Source organism: Chiloscyllium plagiosum, chromosome 5 (assembly GCF_004010195.1).
Source record: "Chiloscyllium plagiosum isolate BGI_BamShark_2017 chromosome 5, ASM401019v2, whole genome shotgun sequence".
Classification (NCBI taxonomy): domain Eukaryota; kingdom Metazoa; phylum Chordata; class Chondrichthyes; order Orectolobiformes; family Hemiscylliidae; genus Chiloscyllium; species Chiloscyllium plagiosum.
Window position 1 is genome coordinate 53,829,977 of NC_057714.1, and position 9,454 is coordinate 53,839,430.

At 38.7% G+C, this 9,454-nt stretch overlaps 1 protein-coding gene across 1 annotated transcript in view; it reads left to right on the top strand.

Moving 5' to 3' along the window:
- Positions 1–9,454, top strand: part of LOC122549908 (tensin-3-like) — a 434,491-nt gene that overhangs the window by 109,246 nt on the left and 315,791 nt on the right. The window lies entirely within an intron of this gene.

Consider the following 9,454-nt stretch of genomic DNA (forward strand, 5'->3'; position numbering starts at 1 on the left):
TGTTGCTGGGCCAGAATCCTGGCCACTCCTCTCTAACTTCACTGTGGGTCCATCTGGACCATACGGACTGCAGTCATTGAGCTCTCCACCACTTTCTCAAAGGTAACTGGGAATGAGCAGTATATACTGATGTCATCGACCTGCACATCCCAAGAGTGAACAATGGTGATGAAAGGAAATTGCTGAATTCTAGTGGGCGCAATCGAAGACATTTGGAAGCTGAATGGAGCAAGTCACTTTTGGAAGAAATACAAGTTCAGGGAATTTTAACTCTTAACTGTTCTCGGTGACTTCAAGTCCATACTGTAAAACTTCCCATAATTTGACTAAAATCCGTGCATTTCCACAGGCAACAGGATGATAAAAGTGGGAGATAAATAGTCTTTGGTGTGGAGTGGGTGGGTGAGTGTTGCATTCCCTGCACAAACCTCTTTTATCTTGAGGACAGGACTGGGTAAAGCTACAGCTGCAATCAGATCAACACAATCCTGAACTTGAATAGGCATTTTAAAATTCTCTCTGATTAAAAGCTGCCAGCCTTGTCCTGATTTGATTCATCAAGCTATATTTCCGTTCTGGAGCTTGGACTCAAATCAGTAAAACATAACCAAATCCGTTTCCTCCCCCATAGTTTTTGCTGAGAGTAAAGAAAATCCTCTGAGTTTAATACATTGGAAGCATATCGCTCAAAGGATACAAGAATTTGAAATTTTTCATCTTCCACTCATCAGAACTAGGATGCAAGAAACAGACTTTAAAGAAGAGGCACTATTTATATAGCATGGGATGAGGATGCTGATTGGTTCGGCTATCGTTGAAATGGAGATTCAGCAAGAACCATTCTCCACCCTGGAGGCTTCCTGCCTCTGTTCCTGATGAAGGGCTTTTACCCAAAACGTCGATTTTCCTGCTCCTCAGATGCTGCCTGTCCTGCTGTGCTTTTCCAGCACCACTGATCGAAACCCCAAAGAACAGTTAACTGTCAATCATGGGTCTCAGCAGGAAGGAAGACTCGGATTGGTCAAGGTATTATCATCAGAATGTCGCAGTGATTTGTTGTCCACATCATCCCTCTTTTTTTTCTCTCTTTGATAAAGGCGCAATCTATGTATGAGTTCCTTTTGCTGACTTTGACAGTGTCTTGTGCATTCACACGTAATTTCCAGCACATCCACTTAGACTATACTGAGAGTCCAGTTGGTGATCTTTGAACAGTTTCCAGTGGAATTTATAGCCCAACCTGCATTGTGATCCACTTCTCTGCACGTACCCATGCTCTCAGTGCCCTCACCTCTCTACAGTTCTGTTACTCCACATGCATTGTTCTCTATCCCCGTATGCTCCCTCTGTCCACTTGCCCCCTCTATCTGCATCTCCCTTGAACATCAGGATATAAGAATTAGGAGCTGGAGTAGGCCCTTCGGGCCTGCTCCGCCACTCAATAAGATCATGGCTAATCTTTTCGTGGACTCACCTTCACTTACCCGCATTTTCACCCTATCTCTTAATTCCTTTATTTTTCAAAAAGTATCTACCTTTAGCTTTAAAAGTGATTACTGAAGTAACGGCAACTACTTCCCTGGGCAAGGGATTAACAACCCTCTGGGTGAAGAAGTTCCTTCTCAGTTCAGTTCTAAACCGGCTTCCTCTAACCTTGAGGCCATGCCCTCTTGTCCTAGTCTCATCCACCAGTGAAAACATCCTCTCTATTTCTATTTTATCGTTTCCCTTCATAATTTTATATGTTTCAATAAGATTTCCCCCCCCCCTCCATTCTTCTGAATTCCAATGACTATAATCCCAATTTACTCAGCCTCTCTTCATAAATCAACCCCCTCAACTCTGGAATCATCCTAGTGAACCTCTGCACATCTCCAGTGCCAGTACATCCTTTCTGAAGTTAGGAAACCAAATCTGCACACAGGACTCCAGGTGTGGCCTCACTGGCACCTTGTACAACAATAACATTATCTCTTTGCTTTTAAACTCAACCCCTTTAGCAATGAAGGACAAAATTCTGTTTGCCTTGCTAATTACCTGTTGTACCTGCAGACCAACCTTCTGCGATTCAAGCACAAGTACATACACTTTCCCCTGCAAATCAGCATGTTGCAACTTTTTACCATTCAAGTAATAATCTATTTTGCTGTTACTCCTACCAAAATGTATGACTTCACATTTAATAACATTATATTTCATCTACCAGACCTTTGCCCACTCACCTAAAGTATGTGTTCCTCTGTAAAGTTTCACAGTCCTCTGCACACTTTGTTCTGCCACTCATCTTCGTGTCATCGACAAATTTTGACACCGTACATGAAGTCCCCAACTCCAAATCATCTATATAAATTGTAAATAATTGTCCCAACACCGATCCCTGAGGCACTGCACTCGTCCCTGATTTGCCAGCCAGAATAGCGCTCATTTATTCCCACTCTTCGCTTCCTGTCAGTCAACTAATCTTCTATCCATGCTAATACTCCACCCTGAACGCCATGCAGCCGCCTTATGTGCGGCAACTTGTTGCTCTGCAATTTTCTATTTTCTTTTTTGCCCTCTATTTCTCTCACATTCTATATCTTCCATGCCCTTCTCCATCGTAAACACTAATGCACAATATCCGTTCAGTATCTCGCCCCCCCCCCCCTTCTTTTCCCACTCTTCTCCTTTCCTGGTTCTCTATTCCTGTTCTGCCAAACCTCTCCTTTTCAGATCCTTCTCTCTATCCCTTTCCCTTTCCTATTAGAGTTGATGTCCAGATTTTCAGTGCTAAATGTAAGTATTCATAATTTTAGTTACATTTGTAGTTCTTAACATCATTCCTCTTGTACAATAAAAGTTTTCAGTTTGAAATGAAAAATCTTTCTTGCAATTCTTTCAGTTGATACTGGAAGTTAAATGTCTTTTGAAAAGTTACTGGTTGGTACCAAAATTGTAGCATTATTGCAGTGACATCCTGTTGATTTAACACGTAATGGAGGTATGCAATCTAAGGAGTGCCCCCTTTACTTGTTTCTGTCGCACTCTTTTTCGATCTTGATCAATGTCTGTCTGTGCGTCTGTCTGTCTCTCTCTCATTATCTGCCGCTCCAGTGCAGTCCCTGTTTGGAGCCCTGCAGGCAACCAACAAAAAGTGTCATATATAATAACCATCACTGAGCAAGAACAGATGGTCCCAGTTTTGAATTTTCGTGACATGAGCAGAAACTAAAGAAATCCTAATGGCAGGATAATCATCTCTGTGATGGACCCTTGCTTGTGGCACTTGGCAACTAAAACTCTACTGTGCAATCTGCATGTAACGTATATTGTCCACAACAAATATTCCCCACTTGCCTCACCCTTGCTGGTAAACAATGCCAACTTGTTCTTCACCTATAGAATCCGATCAATTGTAGCAAGGACCTGGTTACCCTAATACAAGATTTCAGTTGAGCCCCTGCACTGCTGATTGTAATTGTTCACAGATGCCAAAAATTATGTTTCATATTTTGCTGAAAATAAATGGGTAAATTGGCGAATAAGACTGAAAAGGCAGGTCAAACTCACTGCTGTAAAAAATGTCATAAATTATATGATGCATTTGATGAGGTTATGTGAAGGAGTCATTAACCTACACAAATGACACCAGATATATGAAACAGGTAAACTTTTGATAATACGCCATGAGTATTATTTGCTCTCCTACAGGATGTTATAACTTTATTTCATCTGAGAACCATCATTGACCGAACAGAGCATCAGAACAACTTCTTCTCCATTTCACTTGCATTGTTTGAACTGTGATTGGAATCTAGTCATAGGGTCACATTCCATTTACAGAACAGGAAATGCACTGAATGGGGGTATGTCAACATTTCAAAGCTCTTGATCAACACTTCACCCTCCAGTTTCAAAACTGACCTCTTGTGACCGTATTCCGCTTATGAAGTAAATCAATTTACATGAATATCCTTATCCTTTCCGACATAAAGTTGAAGTTTAATGGTTTTTCATTCCTATTTGTGATGGCAAAGAAAGTAGAAAGTTTATTCATCACAAACTGGTTTATGATTTTATCGAGCAGTTCACGAACAATCTTCCCTTCGTTGTGGTGATAGCTGTATATTGTGTAAATATGTGCTCTATAGCCTGCAGTGATGGGAGAAATTATTCTGCCTTATTTTTCTTTATTGTATTTCATATTTTCTTTTATTAAATTTCTTTAATATTTTATTATTTTGTACTTTTCCTTTACTATAGATTATTTAATTTGCTAAAGTAAGAAAACTATGTTTTAAATTAATAATTGCATATAACATACTTTTTGTGGCACTAATCACTATTACTGCTGGTTCCATTGTACACATTAAGATACCATCAGTGAATTCATGTTTCTTAATCACAGATGATAACATCCCTACCCAGCTTTTGGGGTTTAAGCAACAACAACTTACTTTATGTAGCTCCTTTGACAAAAAACATCACAAGGTATTTATAAAACAGGAATATGAAACAACTACATGGGCAATAGGTCTGATGTTATGGAACAGATAGTCCCTTTGCTGTAAGTGAACTATGTTTGCTTCCTGAAAACCCTGATTGTTTGCAATTACATTTCAATAGAAAAAGTATAATAAATGGAGTATTTCTGTTATCAAAGTATCTTTATGTAATATCATTGCTAGAAAATGTTTGGAAAAAATGTACGGGTTTGTTTTTGTGTAAACAAGCTCTTTTATTGAGGAAAATGTGACAATCAAAATAATGAGCATTCTCCATTGTTAAAATATATGTTTGTGTAGATTACCAAATGTTAGATCCTGTGGTTCCCTGAAGTCTGAAGTGTTCATATTTTAGACCCACATTGAGGCTCAAATTGTGCATATTTCTTGCAGCTTTCCATGTTGGTGTTGGACTAAACACGGTTGCTTTGGTGCACCGATTGTGTTACACTATTGTCACACTCTGGATATGATGTGTGTATGTGCTATAACATTGAGAATAATTCTTCCTTGCATCAACATATACTCAGGATCTAAACAGTGAGAGAATACTTGTCAAGAAATTTCACTTCTGCCAAGATTTGACTTGGAGCAAAGAGTCACTGTGCAGTTCAATTGCAAACTCATTCGACTTGTTACACTTTAATATGTTGAGCTTAATCATCATGAAACTGAAACGTCCTTTTGTAAAACTTTGCCTTTAGAACTCAAAATAGTGTCATGTTTTATTTCTTGTGAAACACACTTGCAATTGAAATAAATGGTGAAAAGAATAAAATACAGACTTGTGCTGGAAAAGGAAAATTGGCTGACTTAATAGAAGATAGGCTATGCATGCAGGAAATTAAGTGATAAATTAACAGTGGCAGGGGGAGACAGATTTTTCCCATTCTCTTGTTGTAGCAGAATATGAAAACTTGAACATCAAAGGCTACGAAAATGAACTGAATCTGTCCTATAATTAAAGTAAAAGCTAAATGGAAGTATTGTTCAATTCATACTTGAGAAACTAAGAATCTATTTAGAAGTTAGATACTGTATTGATTTTTCATTGTCAGTCCAAGTTTTCTTTTAAGTGATATAGCAATAGTATTTTCTGCGCAAATGTTTGATAAATTTAAAGGAAACAGTTTGAGAATGAATGTCAATAATTACTCCGTTGCAATGCCAGCTCCCATTAAATACTTAAACTGTCCCTGATCTGTCATTGGTTAAGCCTATGCTATAAATCAATGCAGTTCTGTGTAGAGTTTCAATTAAGTAGAAATTAAATTTTAATGAAGAGATGAGTAAGCTGAATTGATATTGGTACAGTTGATTTTGATCCTGTGTTATTTAACAAGTCATGCCTGTAGCACATGCAGGTATTTTTTAAAAAATGTATTTCGAACTAGGAATACAAGGTTAATGTAAGAAATTGAGCTACATATAACTGGTTATTGATTTAGTTACTAGTTGTGTAATTGTTGTTTATACGTTCCTCATCATAATTGATACCATGACTATATACCAATTAAACTGAAAAAGAAATGATATTCTCTGTACTTCATTTCAAACCCAGTGGAATAATAATGGGAAAAAGACAATAAATAATGACTCCTGCAGTTGATATAATCCAGATGTGGGGTCATACTGGGTAATCAGGATTTTATACATAGATCTTCAAAAAGAAATCCCTTTGCAGTCAGACTCTGATTTTCTAATACAAAACATTCTTGTAGTCTTTCTTTGAGCTGGTTTTGAAGTTCATTGAGAGTGATATGTTTAATTTTAGTAAACATTTCTTGCTTTACCCTTGGTTTGAAAGTAAAGGTCATGCGTTTTGGCAGAATTTTGTGCAAATTCCTCCAGCAAAACAAACAATTTCTGCATTGTGTTTTGCATCTATTCGTGGATCTATATTAATCTTTGTTCAAAAGCCAGACTTTTGTTCCTGGTTAATGTAGTGTTGCTGAACACATATTTGTTCATAGAAATTCTTTGTCTTTGGAATATTAATTAATAGTCTCAAAAATGTATGAATAACTTTGCACAGTATATTGAATAATGTGGTTTTTTAAAATGTCCAAATATTGAAATGTGCCTCTGCGGTTGTCAGGAAGAAAATATGTTTTTTATGCAGTGCATTGTTTAGCTGATAATACATTAAATGCTGTTAGGAAATCTCTCACCACAGTACCAATTAGCAGCCTTGTAATTTTTAATTTTTTGTCTGGAATTAATTTTCGATTGAGTTGAACTAGTAACTTTATATGAATGGCGGATTGTTCGGTCAGTGTTTGTACAGGGTATAAATCTAGTGAAGATATTACCCCTTTCAAAGATTTAATTTAAGTATCTCAAAAAGGGGATAGGTAGGGCAAAAAAAATCCAGAGTACCCTGGTTGAAAAAGGAGTTAGAAAGTCAAGGAGCTCAGGTGTACTTATGACGGTCACAGGCAGAAACTACAATGAGAACCAAGATGATTCGATGAGCAAGTGGGGGTGGGATGGGGGTTAGGGGGTGCTGTGAAAAGTTGTAACAAAGAAGCAAAGAGTGTTTATGAGGAGAAACTGGAAGCCAATGTAATGGGCCATGTGGAAGCATGGGACATAACTAAGGTATTCAATAAATATGTTCCATTTGTCTTTACCAAGGAGTTTGATGCTACCCAGGCCATGGTGACAGAAGTGGAAGTTGTGTCATGAGAAATGTTTGAAATTAATCACAAAGATGTGTTAGTTGGACTTAGTGTTAGTTAAAGTCAACAAAGCACCAAAACTAGATGAGAGGCACCGAAGGATCTTAAAGGGATTGAGTGTGGAAATTGCAGGAGCACAGCTGGAAATAATCCTTTTTTGTATTCCTTAGACTCTGGAGGTGACAGAAGACTGGAGGATTGCGAACATTTTCCCTAGTTCAAAAAAAGGTTGTAGTAATAGGCACAGCAATTACAGACCAGTCAGCTTAACCTTAGGTGTGTGAAAGCTTCAAGAAACAATTAGTCAGGTTACAGTTAGAAGTCAGATGGAAAACTGTGGATCGAGGATTGATTAGGGAGCACGGATTATGAATGGAGTAGGAGAAAATCATGTCTAACTAACTTGCTGGAGTTTTTTTTGAAGAGGAATACAAAGGGTCAATGGGGTAATGCTGTCGAAAGTGAATTGGACTAACCATACAAGAACTGTACAAACAAGAGTGGGGCAGAGGTTAGGAATCTGAAAGTGAGTAATTAACTGTCTGACTTTCCAAAGCCTATCCACCATCTAAGAAGCACAGGTTAGTAACGTGATGGAATATTCCCCACTTGGCTGGATGGATGCAACTCCAACAAGTGAAGTGGCATGATTCCACCCTAGACAAAGCAGCCTGCTTAACTGGCACCCACATCCACAAACAACCATTCTCACCACCACTGATACTCGGTCAGCCATGTGTTCTATCTACAAAATGTGCTTCAGCAATTCACATCACATCAATCCTTAGGCAGCTCCTTGCCAACCTGTAACTGCTACCATCTAAAAGAACAAGGGCAGTAGATATATGGTAATACCACCACCTGCAAGTTTCCTTCCAAACCACTCACCATCCTGACTTGGAAATATATCGCTGATCCTTCACTATTGCCGGGTCAAAGTCCTGTAATTCCCTCCCTATTGGCATTTGGGTCAGTCCACAGCAGATGGACTGCAGCAGTTCAAGAAGCAGTTCACGACTATATTCTCAAGGGCAACTTGGGGCAGGTAATAAAAGCTGGCTAGCCAGCAACGCTCACATTCACGGAAAAATAAAAACATATATGTGGTGTATATGGATTTTCAAAGTATTCAATGCAGTGCCATGAAAAGGACCAGTAAGACAAGTTATGGCTCATGAAACAAATGGATAGTGGCACTGTGGATGCAAAGTTGACTGAGTAATGAATCAGAGTAACAGTAAATGGATATTTTTTGGGCTGGAGGAAGGTTTGTAATGGAGTTCCCAAGGAGTTGATATTGGGCACCCTTAATGATCTAGAGCACCGTGTGCACAGGACAGTTTCAAACTTTGTCTGCAATGTGCTATTCTTCCAAGTTTCAATCTGTGAGGAGGACTGTGTGGAATTTCAAAAGGACGTTGCCATAATGGTGGAATGGCTAGATAGGTGGCAGATGAAGTTCAGTTTGGTTAAGTGTAAGGTATAGGTTGGAAAAAAGATGGATATCCAGTATAAAATAAGGGATACAATTCTTAAGGAAATGCAGAAGCAGACAGACCTATGCACACATCATTCAAGGTGGCATCACAGGTAGAGAGAACAGTCAATAAAGCATACAGTATTCAAAGCTTCATAATCAGGGCTGGGAGTAAAAGAGTGAAGAGGATTTGTTAACCTTGTGCAGCAAGTTATTAGACCTCCCCTGGAGTATTGTGCATGGATCTGGGTGCCATATCATTGAAGAAAGTATGAAAGAGGTTTAATAAGAATGGTTTAAGGGATGAGAAAGTTCAGTTATGAAAATGGATTGGAGAGGTTGGGACCTTTCTTCTTAGAGTAGAAGACAAAGGGATTTGTTACAAGTCTTTAAAATCATGAGAGATTTGGACAGAGACAAACCTTCCACTCAAGAAAGGATCAAGACAGAGAGGGGAAAGATTTCATGTGATTTGTGAAAGAAGCCAGTGTGATGTGAGAAAATTCTGTTATTGACATGAGTGTGTCAAGTGTGGAGTGCTCTACCTGGAAGGGTGATGGAGGTAGTTTCAATTAAGGCACTCGAGGGCATGGAGTGATTCTATTTAAATAATCAAAGTGTCAGCATATGGATAAAAGGTAGGAAAATGGCACTAAATCATCGTTTGGAGAGCCAGTGCAGACTTGATGGGTTGAGTGACTTCCTTCTGTGCTGTAACAGCTCTAAATCTGAATTGAGAGGTGGAAAATTGAGTATGTGAGCCAACTTTTTTGTGAATGGTCTGCATAACCTTCTGTGGGCTACTATTGGAA